Raw genomic sequence first — 12601 nt, 5'->3', positions numbered from 1 at the left:
TCATCCTTTCTGGCTCATGGGTTATTGCCTCCGTTAAGGAGGTAGTACATCAAAATGAAGCAATTCCTAGCCAGTGAATAGTCACAAATTTCTGGCAGTGATCAATCCATAACTACAAACAAGAACATTAAAAACTGACACGTATGAAAAAAAAAATTACTTTTCCTAAAAAGAAGGAGGCAAAGTGAGGGGTAATCCTCTGTAGACTGTGTGTTCACAATCTGCGAACAACTCACAGCAACTTATACTGCGAGTGTAAAGCGGTGAAATTCAAACGTCTCTAAAAACCACAGATTTGTAACTTGTGCTTATGTAAATACACAGCTTTCAAGCCTCAGCCATCCTGGCCATAGCTCTTCTGGGAAAAATGAAAAAATCTTGGCTAAGATTTTCAAGAGCAAGTGGTGATACTGAGCGCCTCCAGTTTTTATGTGTCCAATCAGAAATACTTTAAAAGGCTTCATTTTCAACTCCTGCTGCACACACCCTCTTCCAATCATATCCCTTTAGGGAATATTTATCTTAAAAAGTAAGCAAATATGGAAAAGTCAAACACATACACATTATTCTGTTCATTCTTCTCTCAGTAGTCTCTGTAACATGAAGATGTAATTCTATGCCAAATTATAGACAAGAGGCTAAAGAACACACGTTTAAAGACTGATTTTAGTTCTTTCTGACAGAGCTGAAAGATGCTTAAAATCATAATTAACTGCAATGAGCTTTAAGTATATTTTATCTGTAGTTTCATCTAAAAAATTCTAGCTTACATGATCTATCCCAAGTCATGCAAAGTTGGTGGTAAATCCAGGAAATAAATACATATGTATTTATAGTTACAATATACTGATTAACTACATGATCATTATTTTGGGAATGGACTGCATAGACTGATCTGCCTTTTTGCATTTTTAATTAATATAATTTATCTCATTTTGAAGTAGGGTGCAGAGTTATTACTAATGAATACTTTGTATGAGAACTTAAAATAGAATTAAAAAAAATTAAAAAACTATCTTAACATATAATTGCCTCAGTTTCTAAAAAGAGAATTTAATATATAAGCTACTTTGAAGGTCTAGCAAGCATATGAATACATAATTCTTTTTCCTTCCCTAGCAGGAACAGAAGACCACTCAGATTAGTACCAGAACAGTGAACAAAATAGCCTTATTATGAAAGTAATCTGAACGTAAGCACTCACATTCCCTGTAATATAGATACTATAATCCATTACACAAAAAAACCAAAGAGCATTCAAAATCACTATCCTTATTCTGTGTGTCTTTACAGCACACATGTTATGAATGGCTTCTATCAACTGGCCAGATCCATCTATACTTCACAGTACCTATGCTATAGAGGTAACATAATCAGAAAACAAAGGCATAATTAAGGTGGCAGAAATCCAGCAAAGGCAGATTTCACAGGTTAGTAGTATCAGTGACTGCCTCCAATAAAGGGATTACAAATCCAGGCCTCAGTGTCTGGAGTGGCAGTGCACTTTTCGAAAGACACTTTGATCCTAAGCACATGATGGATCCTCCCCATGTACTGTCTGCCTTTGATCATGCTCCCGAGGAGGGTCAGGGGTTATTCTCGGAAAGCTGTATTACTGCAGGATACTCCCTTCCAAGTATATGCTAACAGTATGAAGGCCATTAGGTCTGTACACTCTAGCTGTCATAATTTCATGTGACATAGTATCCAATATTTTTATAGGTAAGACTCGGTTTTCTTCACAGAGGGAGCTATTTCTCTGGACAGCTACAGATACCGACTAATGCTTTTGCATTTGTCAATGCCACAAATAGCTTTTTGAATATTAATACTGCTAGATTTTCTTTCAAGAAAGTCAGAGGCAATTATAAACAGGTTCTATTATCTTCTCATGTCAAAACAGGCAAAGAAAATGTTTAACATGAGTTTTGGTTGGATAATCAAAATAATATGATTCTTTGCATAATTCTGAAGAACAAAAAATGTTTGGAGAGCATCAAGAACAAACGTGACTGTCATGAATCTCCTTCCAAGGACTACACTTTATCTCCTCTAGCAAACTCCTATGCTACACTTCCCTCCTTCTCCCTAGTGTTCTCCTGTCTCAAGTTCTGCCTTGGTCTGAAATGAAGAAGCCTCTGATCTTGGACCATTCATTTTGCATTTACCTACATAACAGTTTCTTTTATGCGTTTTTCTATTACTTCATAGAATGCATTTGCCTGTCGTACACAATTTGTTATGAACCTTTTGTTGTTATGGTGTTTAAAAAAAATTAGGTCCTTCTCTGAGGCACTCTGATACTACACTAACACCTTTGGTCTTGTCTTGTCTGGGCTGTAGGCTTAAGATGTTATCTCCTTTATGTATGCAATGGTAAGAAAAGAAGCAGCCAAATATCCCTACTCATGTAAGAACATCTGGGCTAACTAACCAATCTAAAATACAAGGATCTCTTCTGGTGTCACATCACAAATAACAAAAAACATATGTGGAGATACAGACTGCACCTTCTACTTGAAGTTAACCTGAAAAAAATTCACTGATTGTTACCCAGGCTGTAACAAACATAAAAGAGCAAAGATCAATACAATGAAAGCTTATTTCATTTCAATAATTTGTTAGAACTATTCACAGACTGTCTTGTTTTCAGCACGAGTGCTCAGCTCTTTAAGAAGACTCTACATTTTTCTTTATAGAGCCCAATCTTAGGTACAAGGAAGCAAATTAATCACTTTAGCAAGTAAGTATTAGAGCAAAAGAAAAGAAAAAAAATTCAGTCATTTTGGTCCTTCACACTAACAAGAAATTAAAGGAATGTACTTCATTTTTTCAAGAAAGTTCTTGCTATCTTCTTTTCTTAATGGTGTTCTCTGGCAATCTCTTTCCCATTTTCATATTTTCCTACTGAAAAAAGAAAAGGGAAAAGAAACTGAAACCACAATGAAAAAATATTTCAGGGAGGGTGTTTGTGTCATAGAATTCAGGGAATATTGGGGGAAAAATAATTATGGAACTTTTTATGTTTTGTGCTCAATGCAGTTTTTAGGGAATTTTACAGTTCCAGATCATCTCTTCTGTTCATGTACATGACATAACTGATGACAAAATCTGTTTCACAGGAGTTGATGAAGCAACATTAGTGAGGCCATCACAACTTCCAGATAGAAAATACAGGACTCAAACAGTCAAACCTCATAGTGGTGAAGATTCCTATTTCAAGAGAGGTCAAGTCCTTTTCACTACTGAATATGATTCTGTATTTGGGAAGAAGGGAGGAGGAAGCAAAGAAAATCAGACTACATACATGCTGGGAAAGATGCTTTCTTGCCTTCATCCCTTCTCACAAAGTCTGTATAGCTTGTGGAAGGCTTTAATTGTGTGATAAATTGTATTTGGTAAAAAAATGATTTCTGATTTAAATCAAATCCCTTTTGGAAGGCTTTACTGGAACAGTTCTGCCTGCAGATCTACCATAAGTGAGTCTGCGTAGCAAAGACTAGTTCAGGCACTCGCTGATAAAGCATGAACGTGAAAATGCATATCCACCATGGACTGTGATTTTACAGTAACTTTTAAAGCAGCATGGCTAGAATATTGCAAGACTACTCATTTTGGTGTGTGAAAATCCCTTTGGTGTTTTCCAGTTAATAAGGATGAAAGGAGAAAGGAAAAAAAAAAGAGAACAGAACATGGGAAAAAATTATAGGGCTGCATAGGCAGCCTCGAAGGAACATGGATTGAACAACCTTTGAAGTACCCAATTCTAAAATGAGATCATATGAGAATTTTTTGAAGCAATAAAATTGAAGCCTCAGAAACAAGTGTAAGTTACAGCCTGAAGTGCTTTATCACAGCTCCATGAACCCTCTTCCATAAACCCTAGTTGTTTTAAAAGTTCGTTTACTTCAAGGCAAAAATTGAACTGATTGTGTGGGGATGAAAGGGCAGGAGGGATCTATAGTTTCCCAGAGGTGTGTTGATAAATAAGGTCTGCATCTCATGACATCAAAGTCATCAGAGGAGTAGAACTGTCTCCTGCCAGCCTGCAATCAGGCATTTTCCACCTGGGGATAAAAACAAATACCGGTGCCTTCTGTGCTGCTTCAACAAAACTCTTGCCCTCTGGAGAGTAAAGCTTTCTTTTTAATAACATGCCTACAGGTATGTAAAATCACTAACTTCTAACTCTGGTCTCATTAGCTCTCTGGGCTAATGCTGTGCCACACAAAATACCCAAGTTCACTCTGAGGGACGGTGTCTGTTCACACAGCACAATGCAGAGCTGGGCAGAGATAACTAGCTCAAATCATGGAGGTAATACCAGCAAAACACTGCCCTTGAGCTAATCAGCCATGTCTTTCAGTGGAGCTAACTAATCCACACAAAACTCTGCTGATGGGGAAAGGCCTCTTCCAGATAGAAATCTGCCCATCTACACTCATCTGAGAGATTTCTGTATTCTATGACACGCACATAATCAATTTGACTTTAAGCATCCCCAGCATCTCCATCTCAGTCAATCATTCCAGATTTCCTCCATAATCAATGGAGAGAAATAAGCACATGAACACTGTTCACTTGACATAGACACCTTTACTGGGAAGAGAGGAATGATGAGCTAGAACTGCCAATTTTTGGCCGTGAAGGAAGGTTGGATGATTAGCTTGAGACCATGTAGATGCCTGCATGTGGTCAGAAAAACCGATTCCTCCACAACGAAAGTTGCCACAGATATCTGAGCTAGGATAATGCTGGCTGCCTGTCTAAAGGATGCTATTCACGTTCTTAAAGCACTGATTAGAGGAAATGATAGGTTCAGAAACTGTTCAAGATAGGTCACTTTTTTTGAAACCAGATTGAGTTTTGCTGCCAGCAAAGCAGAAGGCTGGCTCCATTCTCCTCAATTCCATTAAGTTGCACTGCCTGGCCACAGGCCTGGCTGGAATTAGCGAGAGAAAATATCCCACACCACCCCAGGGGCGTTTCACCCTGCACACCCTGTGCATGGAGACCTGCCTGATCACACCAGAACAACCCTCCAGCTGAGTATGTGCAGACCTTTCTTAGGTAGAAAACCACTATGATGCAGGACCCCAACCAAGGTGTGGCACCTTGTGCTATGGGACCAATCCAGCACAAAGAGTGCCTAAGCCACTGAAAACAAGTCATGTTTTCTCAAACTTCTTTCCCCAAACTACATTTGTGTTCAGATAATAGGTGTAAAAGATATCACCTTTAGATATTGATTGAGCTTGTATGCTATTGCTCACAGAAGTTACTTTTAAATAGATTTAAATGATAACTTGATGAATATAACTTATGCTGGGAGCTCTAAAAAATTCAAAATTTAATTTCTGTTTCCAGCCTCATGGTTTGGCTGCCACTGGGTTCCTCTTTAAGACACAAATTTTATATCCTATTCAGACAGCTACTTGTTATGCCGTTTTAAAGTAACCCACAGAAGCCCTGGGAAGAAATATAGCCAGGCAGCTGGAGGAAAAAAATTGTTCAGTTCGGAGACTTGCTCGGAGCCATTTAGAAATCTGTTCTGATTTTACAAATGAGAGAAGAATACAGATTTAAAAACTATGCAAATGCTGAACCATTTGTTTTAAAGATTTAGTAAAATTACGCCTTTAAATCCAACTCTTCAAGTTATAAAATACTCCATCCAGGGCAGTTGTTATGGCAGGTTGACCTCATCCTCTAAGACAACTTTTCCTCTCTATTCCTAAGCCCCGTAACACCCTGCAAGCCTCAAGGGCACCCCTGCAGCAATCTTTGGAGAAAGAAAGACAGGGAGAGAAAGTTGTGCTCGGATTTATTTAGCGAGAAAGAGGCCAAATCTGGGACAGGGAAAAAGGTTTGCATAGAGGCAGAGCTCTTGTGGATTTGTACAATCATCCATGCACATGGAATATATTGAACCTTGAACCTAAACTAAGGTCAAGCAAGTTTAAGGCTTGATACAGATGTTTCACAGAACTGTGGTAAATGAAGGTGAATGTTACTGTTAAAGCAAGAGAAAAAACAAGCTATAAAAACGGTTGGTCAATTGTTTATTTTTCTTTTCAGTCCATTGTCGAGTTTACTTTGTCCCCCTTAAGCCCAGCACTGGTATTTCCTGAATCTGGGTGATGACAGCAATCTCTTATACACCACATAAAAAGGTTTTAGAAGTTTGAAAGCCATTCCTGGCCTGGTTTCTCCCCGGAAATATATCTCTCCAGTACAAGGGAATATTTGCATTTTCCTCATTTGTCTTTAATTAAAAAAAATACTGACTGTCTTCTGCTGCATAAAAAATCCCAAAAACACCCAAACCTAAATTCATTATAAGTGCAATACCAACTCCTCCACAACCAGTGAGAGGGCTTTTGAACCAAGATGACTTTTTTTCTTAATTAAGTTACAGAACAATCCAAAGGGAAGTCCCTCAAGGAAAATCAACATAATAACTTTTTTAAAAGATACTATGATCACTTGTTTTTAGCCAATTACTTTTTCTCCTTTGGCATGAATGTGTTTGAAACTATGCTCAGAAAAGTGGCAAAGACCTTCCAAGTTCAATGCCATGATGAAGTGTAGGCCAATATGTAAGAAATCCCCTTTCCAAGCAAGTTCTGACTAACAGTGATAATGTTATTGGCTCTGAATGTGGAACAAGTCTCAAGATTTGGCAAATCTAGAAGAAATGAAAGTTTTTAAGTAATCTGGAAAAGTTAAATAAAAATGAGGAGATCCACAGTAAAATATGCTGTAATAATAATAATCACTTTTCAGTTGCAAAGAGTTTAGCATAAATAAACTTTGTGCTGGCTTTGGCTGGGATAGAGTTAATTTTCTTCATAGTAGCTGGTATAGGGCTATGCTTTGGATTTGCTCTGAAAAACTGCTGATAATACTTTGTTACTGCTGAGCAGTGCTGACACAGAGTCAAGGCCTTTTCTGCTTCTCACACCACCCCACCAGTGAGTGGCCTGGGCGTGCACAAGGGGTTGAGAGGGGACACAGCCAGGACAGCTGACTCCAACTGACCCAAGGAATATTCCATTCCATGTGGTGTCCTGCTCAGCATATAAAGCTGGGGGAAGGAAATGGAGGTGGGGGGGGGGATACTCAGAGTGATAGCGCTTGTCTTCCCAAGTCATTACACGTGATGAAGCCTTTTTTTCCTGGGGATGGCTGAACACCTGCCTCCTCATGGGATGTGGTGAATTAATTACTTGGTTTGCTTTGTTTGTGTGTGCATAAACTGTCATTATCTCAATTCACAAGTTTTCTTACTTTTACCCTTCCCATCGACGGGCTGCAAGGGGCCATTTGCCAGCTGGGGTTAAACCACAGCAGCAACTTTTAACATTAGAAGGTACAGATGTGGTATTTTCTCTGTTCTATTCACAGGGTACACAAGCAAAGGGACTTCAGGGGAGAGAAAACATCAGTATCAGAACAAATTAAAACAAGAGATGATGGGCCATGAAATATTTGTGTTAAGAACAGATTAAAAATGAGACAGGCTTCAAAGTCAAAAATTTAAGGAAGCGCAAGTTTGCAGAAAAGAGGAGTTTTCAGGAGTAGTATTAGTATTTTCAGTCTTCCCAAGCTAGCTACTTGAGTAAGGCACTTGCAGGATTAGCACACTTGCTTCTGTAAATCAGTCCTTAAGCTGGTCACTTGCTTTGTTTTCTCCATGTTCCCACTGAAGTGCCAGGAATCCTGGTTCCAGTTCCCCACTGCTTTGCCCCTTGGGTAATCATTAGTGCCCTGATTCATCAAAGCACTCGATTGCGTGCTTAAGTTTCAGCATACACCAGCACTCTCAACTCTCAATTATCTATGGGTGGCTTAACCAGATTCAGTGGATTAACTATGCTCCCGACAGAGAAACACAGTACCTGGTGTTACACGGAGTCTCTGAGGCTCTGGCATGGCTCTGAGGTCAGGCTGGTAGTTCAAACGCCGCTGTCCTCCTTGAGCTATTATCCTGAAACCAATGCAGGCTAGTTTGTGCTGTATCAAATTTACCCCCATAAGACTCAGAGCACCAGGAAATACAGTCCAATGACACTTGAGTAGCTCTGTCACACACAGGTCTGCATCACCATGGTTCACCATGGGTCATGCAGACACAGACTGTCCTGTGATAAATCACTGCCGCATCCCTGCACCAGGCCATCCAGGGTGTACCAGTATGTCAGGTACCAACTGTATGCCAGGGGATGAAGAACAGTTAATTCCCACTGACTTTACTAAAATTGCCCAGAAGTTCAGAAAGTTAAAGAGGCATTCTGTAGCATTTTGCATTGACAAAAGTAGCAGGCTAACTTTTAGTTTTTAAAAGTTTCACCTGAGGAAGAGAATCCTCTAGCATCGATAATCAGTACCCAAAAACATGGCAGCAACCAGCCTAGTGGGATAGCTGCAAGGGATGTAGGGATTCAGACCATCAAAGAAGTTCAGACTAATCAAAAAAGTTAATTTTCAAACAAAACATATTGCACAGTCTTAGGAGAAGGACCTGAATTTGTACCAATATTTAAAAGTTTTACTCCATAATTCCATCATTCCCTCAGTCTAACAGTGAAGAGTATAGGGAAAAAATAGTCAAAAAGTGAATAAGAAAATTATGTTTAAAATGCTGGAAATATTGGGGGGAAAAATAAATCAGGAGTTCTGTGACCTCAAATAAAATGATACTTAGAAAAGAATTCAGCCTGATGCCATGAGACATTAAGAAGAAAGAGATGCTTGCATTAGAGAACTAACAATGCAGCCATCCACTTCAAGTTCAGACAGACAAAAATCATTATTTAGGCCAAAAGCATTTGTAGAACTATCAATAGAAGAAAACAAATTTAACCCTGGGTAAGTATTTGCAAACAACACAGGTAGCTGAATTACACAGGGAAAGGATCAAAACAATGATAAGTTCTAGTGAAGATTAAGTACACAGAGACACATTTGAAGAATTCAGAGGGCAGAACAAAGACTGAGATTGCTGGCACCCTGCTCCTGTGCATAGGATCTGGAAAGCATCAGGAAAGGCTGAAAGAAAAAAAAATACACAGACTATGGACAACTGTGGGAAACAGAACTGCTTTATATAATAATGCCACAGTAATCCTGGGGAAGGCAGTGAGTGGTTCATGTAGTTGTAGGTGCATTGACTGAGGACAGAAAAATTTGCTATAAGAGAATACATGACATGTAACTTTAGCAAAGACTTCTGTGCACAAACACTATACAAAACTATCAGCTGTATCTGCAACTGTGCCACTTGGATCAAACAACTAGCTAGATTGCAGCTGGGTTGTGGAGCCAGCTGCAACATGATCACTGCAATTGTGATGAGCAGCAATATTAGACACGAGAAATGTGACCGAGTGCTGGTGATGCACAACCCTGCCAATAAGAACATCATGAAGCAAAAGATGCTATCATCTGGCATTTATAGTAGATGACTCATATGAGTACCACCCCCCGCTGGGCAACGGGGCAGAGCAAGACACTGATTTGAATGCAATACAACACCACAACTCCTTCATCTAATACGTTGAGAATGAATAGTCACTGTGGGTCATGCACTGCTCTGGCTGAACACATAGGTTAAGTTGCAAAGACAAGAACACCTAGAAAACAAGGTACAGCCAAGCAAAACAACCCATGCTAAAATGCAGAGAGCTACTGAATCCAGTAATGCTGCAAAAAAAGCACTGTATCAGTAGAAACTAGCAAAGACTAGATCAGCCACCTTAGCAAAAAAGAGAAAAAAAAAATAAATCAGGGCATGTACACCAATTCAAAACTGCTGAGAAAAAAGCACAGCAAAGAGGTCAAAACCCATTAGCACCAGCTGAGGCATCTTAGTTTATGATGATAAAAGTAGGTCTGGCACACAACTGCATCTATTGGCTACCAAATATAAGCACAAAGGGCACCAGCCTTGCCTACTGCAAACTGGACCAGACACAAGGAGAGATTCATGTATTAGTGTTGCCACCACTGTAGAAAATGTTAAAGAAGAGCCATTTCAGGACTGTGAGAATTGATTTCAGCTATTCCTAAACGCAGCAGAGTAAGTGACTGAAAACTGGTAAGCTGAAATAGAAAAGCAATACAACTTCCTGCTTTGGACATCGGGACTCAGTGCTAAATCCTGAGAAATCCAAGACCCCCAAGAAACAGCCAGACACAAGTGGGTAGAGTGTTTGACCGTCGTTCCAGATTTGATATGCATGAGCAATGTAATGCTTGTACTCAGTTAAAATCCAGCCTTGCACGGGGAGTGGGAGTGGTGGGAAGCCTGGAAGTTGAAGTCCAGATAGTAAAAACAGGCAAAGGTAGACTAAAAAAAAATAAAATAAAATAAAAATAAAATAGGATGGCAAATTGAGAAGGATCTAGTGGCTAAGACAGACTAGAGAAATCTCAGCACTTCACTCTCAAGCCCAGTCATAAGTGAGCAACAACCCTGCCTCCCTCAGATAAACAAAACAACCCAAACTCACTTCTGAGATCGCCCAAGGGACTACAGTTCATGCATATGCTTTATATGCACCTGGACTTAGTGACAGTGAAAGCTGCAGTACCCCTTTAATTAGTTATCTCACAAAAAGTAGCTTCTCTTAGCAACATGTTGTCCACTCATGTAATACGCAGAATATCATACATGAAGTACCCACATACTCAGTGGTGACCACTGCCCCTTCTCAGCAGGAGTCCCTCTCCAGTTTCCCAGTAGTATGTTTTGTACCATAGGGGAGAGCTATAAAACAAAAGGTTTTCTCTCACAGTTGTCCTTGTTGTAGCCAAATGCATTACCATCATAGACCTTCTAGCACTGCGAAATCTATTACAAACACTGGAATCATTACTCCCCTGTACGTACTGTACATACTGTACCCCTTGGTATACACTTACTTACACACTTTTGTGTGTAAATAAATCTATTTCCTATAATAAAATGACCAATTATACCTTTTCTTGTGCACTGCTAGAATATAACTTAAAGGTCTTGCACTAAACCAGAGGTATCACTATGCAGTGCCTGTGTTACTGGTGTGTACGGCAGTACACGCCGTGAAAAAATACTGTGCAAAGAAAATAAATATTACCAATAAAAGGGCTCACTACAATTGCATAAAACTTTTCATAGACTGAAATCTGGCCTGCAGCAGCAGTACATAGGTCTTAAGCAAATTTCTTCTCACTGACTGAGCACCTACAGCTCCAGCTGACAACAGTGAGAGCACTGTGCATACAACACAGTACCTTCAATTTTCAGTCATCTGCCCAGCTTCACTTTGAAGTCTCACATTCACAGTTAACAATTTTACATGTATACTAAGTAAATAACATTACCAAAAGTACATTCGTGCTTATACATAGCCTGCTATAATGTCAGACACATATTCCATGTTCAAACAGGACATAGAAAGAAGATATGAAGAATTACTTCACTAAAAATATTAAATTCCCTTTGTCTCACTAGGAAAAATTCTCAATCAACTTCATGGGCCAGCTGTTAGGAATGTAATTAGACTTAAATGAAGATGTTACATGCTTCAGAAGAGCAGTTATGCAAACGCCAGCACTGCAGTTGTAGGCTAATTCCAGCAAGCCCTCTTTGCAGGAAGCCTAGACTGTACCTCACCAGAGCTACTTCGGAGAAAGGCTTCCAACACTGAGCAAGTGGGTGGCAGATTTACAAGCTGCAATCTCTTGACATGAATGAATAACCTAACTTTACACCGGTGGAGAATATGAGCTCCTCTCTATCCCATGCATTTCTACCTCCCTCTTCTCCAGAGCTGAACCCTGCAAACAGAGCAGAGTAACTGCAGCAGGTAATTACATGTTATTAGGTTTGCATTAGACTGAGTAGCTATTCAGTAAATTAGTATGTGATGTTAACTAAACCTATTCAGTTGAAGAACACAAGAATCAACCTCAAAGTTGCAATTAACAAATTATTCCCAAACAGGTGTCACTTACAGTGTAAGTCAGGCTATCATTTTTCTATAATTCACCAGGAAAATGCTGACTTCTTCCATACAGTAAACACAATTTAAGCAGATGATATGTTCTCAAAAGGCACGAGACCTATACTTAAATAAATCAATGTTGTTGGATGTGAAGTCTTACATTGAAAGTCAGTGGAATTTGTGGAACCTCTCCTTAGGATTTAGGAATGATTTACAACTATGCTGAGAGAACAAGCCCAAGATCTAAATCTTGCTGACTAAACTCCATGCACTCCTGGGGAAAAAAACCGGCTCTCTACAAAACAATCACTGACACCTACAATGCTCAGTTTTTTAAAAAGAGTAGCATATTAGCACAAAAATACTGGGATCCCTGTTAATGCAAACAGTGTTTTTAATGCCCCATAGCAGAAACACATTAATTCATTGGCTTTTAATCTTGATCTTGCAAACAGTCGGTTCTCTGAGTAGCTCCCCTGCTCTTCAGAGAGATTTATGTCCGTCTGACGTCGAGTCCCCTGGGTTACTGCATGCTCGAACACATGAAACAAACTGATAGATGAGAGCTTGCTTTAGACCAAACATCGCTGCAAAAGAATAGATAGAATGGA

The 12601-nt window shown here is 39.4% G+C and overlaps 1 protein-coding gene across 7 annotated transcripts in view; it reads right to left on the bottom strand.

Moving 5' to 3' along the window:
* Positions 1-12601, bottom strand: part of CREB5 (cAMP responsive element binding protein 5) — a 256030-nt gene that overhangs the window by 225203 nt on the left and 18226 nt on the right. The window contains exon 2 of one of the 7 annotated variants that reach the window (XM_027639342.1): positions 2824-2907. The exons of the other annotated variants lie outside the window; for them this stretch is intronic. The gene's annotated coding sequence lies outside the window, so the exon portion shown is untranslated. The remainder of the gene's footprint in view (positions 1-2823; positions 2908-12601) is intronic. 7 annotated transcript variants of the gene reach the window in all.

Source organism: Corapipo altera, unplaced genomic scaffold, assembly GCF_003945725.1.
Source record: "Corapipo altera isolate COAL_440 unplaced genomic scaffold, ASM394572v1 44, whole genome shotgun sequence".
NCBI classification, from domain to species: Eukaryota; Metazoa; Chordata; class Aves; order Passeriformes; family Pipridae; genus Corapipo; species Corapipo altera.
This window is presented reverse-complemented; position numbering and strand designations above follow the sequence as displayed.